Consider the following 10,659-nt stretch of genomic DNA (forward strand, 5'->3'; position numbering starts at 1 on the left):
TTGTTGGAACAAACCTTGCGTAACTGAAATGAATGTTCAAAAACAACCATGTATTTTTGGCAATGTTTTGTAAGCATCAATACTTGTTTTGTTTTTGACGTCGCATCCCTAGTTCCAAAAACCACTTCTGACTGTAAGGAACATGTGTAGTACGTGTTCTTCTCTCCCAAACTCTATACTGCTCGCTCAATGCGTGGAGTTCTGGCTAATTAGAAGTCGTTGTTGGAAAAGACATTATGTTACTGAAATGGATGTTCAAAAACAACGATGAATTTTTTGCAATGTTTTTTAAGCATCGATGTTTTAATAGTGAACATTATATCTTAAAACATCGATGTTTTGTTGTCGATGTCGCATGCATATCTAGTTTCAAAAACCACTTCTGACTGTACGTAACATGTGTAGTACGTGTTCTTCCCTCCCAAACCCTAAACTGCTCATGCTCCATGGGTGCAGCTCTGGGTAATTAAAAGTCGTTGTTAGAACAGACCTTATGTTACTGAAATAGACATTCAAAAACATCCATGAATTTTTGACAATGTTTTGTAAGCATCAATATTTTAATATTGAGCATTTATATTTTAAAACATCGATGTTTTTTGTTACCAGTGTCGCAACAAACACTTCTGATTGTCCGGAACAGTACAGAGCATGCGTTTCTTTCCCACATAAACCTTATACTACGCATTCTGTATTTTTGGCGATGTTTTATAAGCATCGATGCTTTAATATTGAACATCGATATTTAAAAACATTGATGTTTTGTTGTCTTTGCGCATCCCTACCTAGTGAACCGAGGAAAGTTGTTCACTATTTCCATACACATGTTTTAAACCAGTGGCGCCTGTTTTTTGCTATTAGGTGCGAATTAACTGGATGAATGGATGTATATGTGGATGATGTTGCTAAGTTTTAAATCAATATAAAGTTGTTTTTTTTATTAAATTCATTAATCATATTTACAACTGTACATAAAATACATCAAGTAAATTTGAGGAAATCATAATGGTATAGTATAAATATAAAATAGTATATATTATAAAAAACATTTTTACAATATAAGGTCTCGAGGCCATCTTATTTTCAGACGTCTCGGAGGATTGTCCGGAATAAAAGAGGAAGCAAGATTAGAAACTAATGGGTTTGAGTGGTTAGGGAGTTTATAATGGAAGGATTGATATCTGGTTCTGGCTAGATCGGTTACAAATGGAACATTAAGGTCTTTGTGGATGATTTTATTTGTGACAAAGTAGGGACCATTTAGGATTTTACGAAGGATTTTGGATTGTAAGGATTGAATACGAGAGTAATTCGAAGGTTTAGTGGAACCCCAAAGCTCAACTCCGTATGTCCAGATAGGCCTTATAATTGTCTTGGAAATCAGTCTTTTGTAATGAATTGGAAGTTTGGACCGTTTGTCTAGTAAGTGCAGTAATAATCGAAATCGACGTGCAGTTTCCTGTCTTTTCAGAGCTTTGAGAGAATTCCAGGTTAGTCGTTTGTCTAGATGTAGTCCTAGGTAGAGGATCTGTTCTACAGGGGTAAGGACAACATTATTGAAGTATACTGTAGGGCAATCAGTAGGTTTACGACGTAGGGTAAAGGTAATTTGATGGGATTTGTTGGAATTTATTTTAATCCTCCAATTACGACACCATTCTTCGAGGGCTCTGATATGGGACAATATAAAGTTAAGTGCTCTTTTTAGTATCAGATAAGTCTTATCCTCATTGAAATAGACTGATAGGGCTTAAACGTGGAATTAAAACAAACAAAAAAAACCTCAGTTTTACAGTCAATTTAAGTTTATTTGAAATAGTAAACTTTGTTAGCAATGGTCCAATTTCGGAATTTTTATTTTATACGGACTTAATTTACCATTTCATTATTGGCTATAAAATGTAAATATGCTTTTTGAACTAAGTACAAATGACATTTTCTTTTGTTCATAACATTTTCCTCCTAGTTTTCTGGAATCTTCTACATTTAAACGCTAAGGGCATTCAGACACACACAAACAACCAAATATGTAGATATAAAACATTTTTTTTAGACCCATTTTATATTTTCGGCAATGGAATTCCCGACAATCAGTGTACCGTAGCAACTCCTCGCCAAAACACGGGAGAAAGTTCCCCTATTCTACGAAACTTCTGGGAAACTCGTCTCTTTGTACTCTTTTCGATAGAAATTTAATGAAATTATGCAATTTTCGTAGCCTCGAATTTTCCAGTGAAAATTACACATTGAGGCCACTTTTTTTTCCTCTCCGAGTATTACCTTTATACAGCGAGAGTGAACAACAAAAGAGAACTGACAAAAAATAATAATAAAATAAAAAAACAAAATAAAAAGTGACAGTGACTTTGGAATTCCTATTTTTGTAGGTCTCTGTTTACAAGGCGATAACGGAACCTGGCCAAGTAACAGGAATTGAACAATCGATTATTTACGCCATGGCATAAATCGATGATTATTTTAGAACCTTGTATAAACCAATCTATTTATTTATTATTTTTCTTTTTTGTTTTTATACGTCCTTACCTAAAATCTTTGCGCTTATTTTTTTATTTCTTTAAAGGTGCCATTTTATACAAACTAAAAAATCAACTAGCAAATGTGATTGAGATATAATAATATTATAAATCTATGAAGAAACTATTGATTGGTAGAACGCCAGTAACATTTCTGCATTACAAGGTTTCAAGGCCATCTTCTTTTCAGGCGCCTAAGAGAATCCTCCTATCATAAGAAATATAGGATGAAGCGGGTTTGGATGGTGAGGTAGTTCATTAAGGAAGGGCTAATAACTGGTTTGAGTTAGATAAACAACGTATGGATCATTAACTTATATGGATTATTTTATTAGTGACGAATGGAGGATTTAACGAAGGATTTTGGATTGTAAGGATTGGATACTAGAGGAATTCGATGGTATAGTAATGTCCCAAAGCTCAACTCCTTACGTATAAGGCCTTATAGTTATATAAATCAATCTTTTGTAATTATTTGGAAGCTTGGACCCTTTATCCGGTGAATGTTGTAAAGTCGAAAGTAACGTGTAATTTCCTATCTTTCAGTCATGTATATTACCATTTATTAATATAATTATATTAGCTTAAAACTACTGCCTACAGTAATATACGGATCGTGATAGGTAGGGTGTTGGACGATTGCTTTCTGTTCTGAACGAACCAGGTTCAAATCTCAATCTACATACTAAAATTATTTTGATAAATCTCAAACTACAAATATTAAATTAAAACAAATATTTATAACCTTCATTACAAAAAATCTCTTGTTAAAATTCGCCACAAGAGTTTAATTGACGCCATATAACTAAGATCATAATACTTCCTTATTCCCGAATCAATATCGAATTTAAAAAGAAAAAAAGTTCGATTAAAAGTAAATAGAACCTCTGATTGTTTATTTGTTAGCTTTTTAAATTTTTTTTTAATATTTTGATCAGGAAGTATGTACCTGGATATTAACATACAAACATCAGGATGTAGGAACACGGAGATCCACTGAAGATTATGGACCACGGCCCTGATTACAAGGCCGACCAAGGATATCGTACCTGGAATACGTCGAACGTTCCTGTAAATTGGGAGGAAAAACTCTCCACTAAGCCAGGAACATAACAAGAAGCATTGCGCAGTTACTCGTTCTGATTAAACTACTATGCTGATTTTCAGGCAATATTATTGTTTTGATTTTTTTTTTTTCATAACTACGATCCTACGAATTGACATTGAGCATACCCCATAAGTGTAAAGGATCATTTCTACATGACCAATATCTGTCGTGTAAGTAACATCACATCATTAAGAAAGCATGACAGTGCTTGTCTATACAAGAATAGAGCACCTAACCTCCAAACAGTCAAAATTAGTGAATAAATGATAAAAACGCAAAATTAAATATCACAAACATTTATCACCATAAACATAAAAATATGAAACATTCAAATATATAAGTTTAATACAAGATTAGTGATGATAATTCACTGTTAAAACGTTTATATATGGCAGTTAACTGTCGTGTACTATCATGGGAGCGAATATTATAGTTTACGTAATGGTGATGGCTGCGCAAACTGTCAATATTACTGCGGAATCTACTCTTAAGATGCAAATAGTTTGAATTCAGTATAAGACTTTTTATGTATATATAATGTATTTATCTATTTTTTTAAAAAAAAACTTATTTTTTATATTTCTGGATAAAACTGTTAATTTTATTCTGGTTTGTAAGGGTTTTCTGGGTTTTATATGGTCAAGGTTTACATGAATTTATTTTCGGCTTAGGTTTTCAAAACCAGCCAACCCATCATGAGGTATTATCTCTTCCTCTAGCTCTATCCCTTCCACAGTATTATACATATAGCAGTTTCTTTATTACACTAGGACTCTGTTTATTTATTAAACCACAATAGCTAGTACATTTCTCTTTCTAAAACAGGCCAAAGATCAATTTTAATTTACTGGAGTTGACAAACACCTACAAACCAAAATGCAACAGTGATTTATGATAGGATTTTACTAACTTGATATATTATTATTATTAATTAGAGGATAAGATGGTTGAGGGTGTTAATAAATAAATAATTTTTTTATTGTATGCATGTTGCTATGTGGCAAACGGTGAATATATCGATTGTAGTTCTCTAACCTTTATACATTTGGTCTAACAGCCAGTTGCAAGAGTAGGCAATTGGTAGGTTGCCATCAAGGCTTTGTTGTGTGTATTGTGTTGTTTGTTCTCACTACAGTAAGAACGTTTTATGTTATTTAACCAAACTAATAAAACAGTAAAAACATTTTATTTGTGTTAACCATCCCCACATTTACCAGGGGAGTGCGGTCAGCAGAAAAAGCACAAAATTATTTATTCGTTCCGACGTTTCGACCTGATTTTCAGTTCTTCATCAAGGAGTTTTAAGCAGAGATTCTGGCTAAACCGAAACTATTATTATTATTATCATCGATATGTCGTCTAATGGATAGGACTAAGAATATTTATAAACTCATCTATGAAAGATTGTTTCTTGGAATATTTTCTTTCCTCGTGACTGAGAGAGAACATCTTGATAGATAATATAAGTTCCATAATAAATGCAATATGTCATCAGTTAGGGATAACAATATGTCTTTCTCCAATAGAAGGAGACGACAATGATAATAATAAAATATAATGATTTACAGGTTACTATTATGCAGTAAATTTATTATTATTATGATTAATTTAATGTAACGAAAAAAAAAAAATGATTTCAACTGTAATACAACACACAATAAACATTATAATAGCTGAAAATTTAGTTGTATCAAGATTTAAGTATAAATTAATCTCTGTTAATTTATTCTTCTGTAACAATTTTTGAAAAACATGTTAGTAAAAATTTTACAATTACCTGGGGATACGTTAGTCTAATCCGGCAAGTTTTTTTCAAAATGGCCGCTCTTTATTTTTATGTTTATTGGCAATAACTCCAAAAGTTTTACAGGTAGCTGAAACATGATCATTACATACTTTATTCCTGGTTTAACCGTTTTTAATTTCAGCCATAAAAGAGTTATTTATGTTCCTCATTTCCCAAGATGTTTTTTCTAAAACCAATATTTATTTTCCAAATAACCATAAATCATAATTTAATAGATTTATTTCGGCTAGTATTTTAGGTTAGGAAAATAATTTATATGATAGATATTAAGATTTTAAATAAATCAATTTAAAAAAAAAATCAATAGTATTAGATGATTATTTAAAAATTAAAACTTTTAAAAAGACTAGAAACATTTAGATTAAATTGAGTTTTATATTTATGCTAGTTGCCTGTCTTTCTGGCGGGGAAAAAAAGCGAGATACGTAACGTCTTTAAAGACTAAATAAAAATAATAAAATCCAGTTATACCTTGCTGGTGGTTAGATCACCTGTTATTATTTCTCTCCAGGTTACAGTGAATGGAAAAATCAGTTTACGTAATATATTTTTAGATCTTTAAGGATAAATGTGACGTAATTACTGGTGATTTTTGAGTTAGTCACCTGTGACGTAGCTGGTTAGACCTTTCTCTCAACGCCGGGACATTCCTATGGCATGACGTGTTGCAAATGAGCTGTTGGTACTCTGAATTGTAATGTCGGGAGTTATCTCTGTAGGGTGGGCGAGGATACTACAATCATTTTGGTCTTTACAGATGTATTCTGTAATAATGAGGTGTAGATAGTTGACCGTAGATTAATGATTGGAGAAGTTTGTCGGGGGGTGCGGTCAGCAAAGAACAACATAAATAAACAAAACCATATTTATTTATTTTATGCCCGTATTCTGTAATAGTTAGTAAAAATAATACTAATCACACTGGATAACAAAAAAATAATTTTTCGGGATATTGGAGTGATTTAAACGCGTAAATTATAACGGCACATTACGTACGATTTCTTTGTTTAATATCATAAAGGAAATGAAAAAATGAATTATCCGGAGAATCGAAAATTTTCACTCGCATTGTACATATCGGACCAAAAAGAACAGGAAGATGTCTGTCTGTCTTTGTTGCCAGAATTATACAATTGTATCAAATCTCATCAACTACAAATCATTAATTGTGGAATATAGGTATTTACCTAGCCAATAGAAACGTTTACAAAAAAAGGATAATTTCATTAAATGAAAATTAGGATTAAATCAGCGAGGGACAGATACTTTGGCAGATACTTTTTTAATAATAATAAAATTAATTTTTATAACTACAATTTTTTATTAGGAGTTTTAAAATTGCAAATAGTAATTTTTTACAATTTTTATCTAGAATTATCTTTTCAACTTATTTTTTTTAAATTTTGATACCTCAGTTTTATTAACAACTACTAGCCCCGGTAGATAAATTAATTAAATACAATTGAAAGTTTGATATAAATTAATATAGTTATTTATACATTGGATTCATGATTTAATTAAATGCTTATTATATATATTTAGTTTATAGCTGTAAACAAAATTATATAATAAAAATATATGGGAAAAAAAATAGAAATAATTTCAAGAGGATTCAACCAATCTACAGCAAACTTGGGAGTGGTTTAGGGCTCTATAAACAAAAGGCACAAACCGGATCAAATTAAACAGATAAGAACCGGAGGTACAAAATAGAACATTTGAAATGTTTTTCTTTTTTTGAAACCAGTATTTCTTCTATGTTTATTTTGTTAAAGTAGGTTAAAAGAGCAATCAGCTTTCAAACGGTTGTTTTAACGTAGAAATTGGATAAAATAGAGAGCACTCATGAACAATGGGCACCGAAAGAAAAAAAACTCCTACAAATAATTTTTTTTTTTTTATAGATTTATTTATTGATAGATATTACAATCGGGCAATAGGTAATATTTATGAATGATCTCATACATACTAAAAAAAATGAATAAAATAAATAAATTAAATAAAATTAAAAAAAAAATAAAATAAAATAAAAAACTCTCAGCAAATAAATTAAGTTCACACAATCCTTATTTTTAATTTATTTAAAAATTGGTACTTAAACAATACATACAACACTATAAACAGATATGGTTTGCGTTTCGCTAAATATATATATTTTTTTTTTTACATATATTACTGAAATCATAATGTTTATATTAAATAAAAAATCATTTAAAAGAACCAGTAATATTTTTTCTTATTCTTTAGATAGAGAAAAATCATTTGGAATAAAATAAACATGAAGAAAAAGAATAATTTTTGAGTTACTGGCAGAAATACTAAATTTTGTAAATAATTTTTTTTTTTACCTTCGAATTTCTCCCGTATCCAATCCTTACAATCCAAAATCCTTTGTAAAATCCTCAATGCTCCCTACTTAGTCACAAATAAAATCATACATAAATATCTTAATGTTCCCTATGTAACCGATCTAGCCCGAACCAGATATTACTCCTTCCACTATAAACTCCCTAACCCCTCAAATACCCTAGTCTCTAACCTTGCATCCTCTTCCATTCCTGACAATACTCTGAGGCGCCTGAAAATAAGATGGTCACGAGATCTACTAATGTAAAATGTCATTAGAGTGCTACCAATAGGTAGTTTCTCTACATGGCTGTAACAATTCATTTTAACTAAGATCAAATTTACTGAATGTATTATATAACACACAGTTGTAAATTTCAATAAAGGCATTAAAAAAAAGAAAACTTTTTTTTATAAACAAACAATCGCCTAAATTCTCCCCGGGAAAAACCTAAACATTTAGCAAAAATCACGATCATAATTGGATGAACGGTATGGAAGCGCATAAAATACGAACAAATAAATATTTATTTTTATATATTAGATTACCACAAGCATTATAAGACGTTTTGAAAAAATTAACGTTTCAAAAAGATGTTTTTTGATTTTTTTTTAATTACAAAAAATACAAATATAGTCATATTTTATATCGATATCTTATAGATTTATCGTCATATTATGAATTGTATTTCAACAAAATCACTACTTCAAGATATTTTCGGAAAATATTTGTGTCCTGGTTTTTTTTTTCAACTGATATTTCTCACCATCTAACAGAAAAACAATTGTTTGGTCTAAAAATAAAGAAAGAAGATTAAGTGAAATTACTTTATGTAGAAAATTGTGTAATCTCGTTAGAAGAATAAACTGTTTATCCTTATCACTCGAAGGTTGGAAGTAAGCCAAAACAATTTTTTTAAAAACATTGACTGAAATCATCAAAGGATATATTTATTGAAAGAACTTCCACGTCTAACCTTGTCCATCAAATGTGTCACAATTGTTGCAATCCTCTCTCGTGCCAATTCTTTTTACATTAGTACACTACAATACTTTACACAAGTAGGGGTACTACAAATCCTAGAATAAGGTATAATCAATTGAAATGGTAAAAAGAAAAAAAAATATCAGACCAGCCACCATTCAAGTTAAGTAGTGACATAAAAAAAAAAATGCAAACTATTATTTTATTAAAAACAAATAATAAAATATCTGGGCCCTGTTTCATAATGAAAGCTAATAGTATTAGTTCATAGTACAAGTGTACAAACTTCTGTGTTAATAACACTAATACTTATTTTTTTCATGATAGGGATGACTATTAGTGATATTATAGGAATTAAAAAATACTAAAGTACAAGTTACTGTTGTACAAGTCTGTGTAATTGAATTAAGATAAATCTACAAGTCGTACAAGAGCCCAAGAGGAGGGAAAAGGCAGTTATCTCACCCCAATGTTTTATTACATTAATGAAAACTATCTATAATTACTAGAAAAAATTGATGAGTCTGCCAAGTATAGATAGAGGGGGGCAAGTTAAATTTTCTTTATTTTGAGTGTTGGCAGACATATGTGCGTCTTATGGATCTAGAGATATATTATTTCAAAAACCAAATACAAAATGTTAGATTTTTAAAATAATATATCTTATTTCAAAAATCCAACATTTTATACCAACAACTAGAAATTAACATTTTGAGAGTTTATTTTGTCAATCATAAAAACTATTACTCCTACAAAGATAAACATAATAAACTACTTAGTAGTAAACTTAACTAGCTTTAAGTTGAACGCTGGCAGACATCTGTACGTCTAATGGTTTCTGAAATGCAGTTTTTAATAAATCAAAATTATTGTCCGAACTATAAATCAATTTATTTTAGCAAATATCATGAAAACTACAATTCCTACGAAGGTAAAGGTCATAAACTTCTGTATAGTCCATTAAACTAGCTCTAATTTGAGTGCTAATAGACACCTGTACGACACATAGTTTTTAAGATATAGATTTCTCAAAATAAATTAACTAACTATTAATCTTTCAGTAGATTTTTAAGAAAAAACTATATCTCGAGAACTATTGGACGTAAATAGCTCTTTTAGGGCTAATATTTCAGCAAATGTACTCTTCTTTAAATAATGTTCTCTTAGATTTTCTAGTGTTGTTAGTTTTTAAGATATAGATATCCGAATAAAAAGTTAATGTTTTTTTAAGGTTTTGAAACAGCCGCCGTTTTTTATTCCCCCTACCTATACTTGGCAGACTCATCAATTTTTACTAGTAATTATACCTAGATTTCATTAAAGTAATCAAAAATTGGGGTGAAATAACTGCCTTTTTTTCTTCCCGGTTCTTGTACTAAAGACTAATAGTATTAGTTTGTACTTTATTATGAAACAGGGCTCTGGTGGTTCCAAACCGGTTATGGTATGAAAACGTTTACACAAATGCTTTCTATATCCCCGCTAATATTGACGAATTAATATATTTTTTAGCAATTTAATACGCAAGGTTGAGGCGAATGAGTAACAAGATTGTTCCAGGATGTGTAGTGTCTGAGAGATTTCAAAATCTAATAAAAAAAAGTCAATGATTTCAATGATAATTTGCCCCAATGCCTATAAAAACATAGTTATGCTTTTAGAAGTTCAATCCGCCGTATCTTTGTCCGATTTCGAAACTTTTTTTTATTTTTTAGTTGGAAATTTAATAACGTTTCAAATAAAGGCTACAATTCTTTTTCAATTTTTTTATTTTACGTGTATTGAAACATGAAATCTCAATTACGAGGTGGTACTAATTATATTGATTTTCAATATTATTTTTCTAGGAGGACGTGCATTCAATGGAGAACAAAAATTA

Source organism: Halyomorpha halys, unplaced genomic scaffold (genome assembly GCF_000696795.3).
Source record: "Halyomorpha halys isolate HHAL.00 unplaced genomic scaffold, Hhal_1.1 Scaffold50.1, whole genome shotgun sequence".
In the NCBI taxonomy this organism is placed as follows: domain Eukaryota; kingdom Metazoa; phylum Arthropoda; class Insecta; order Hemiptera; family Pentatomidae; genus Halyomorpha; species Halyomorpha halys.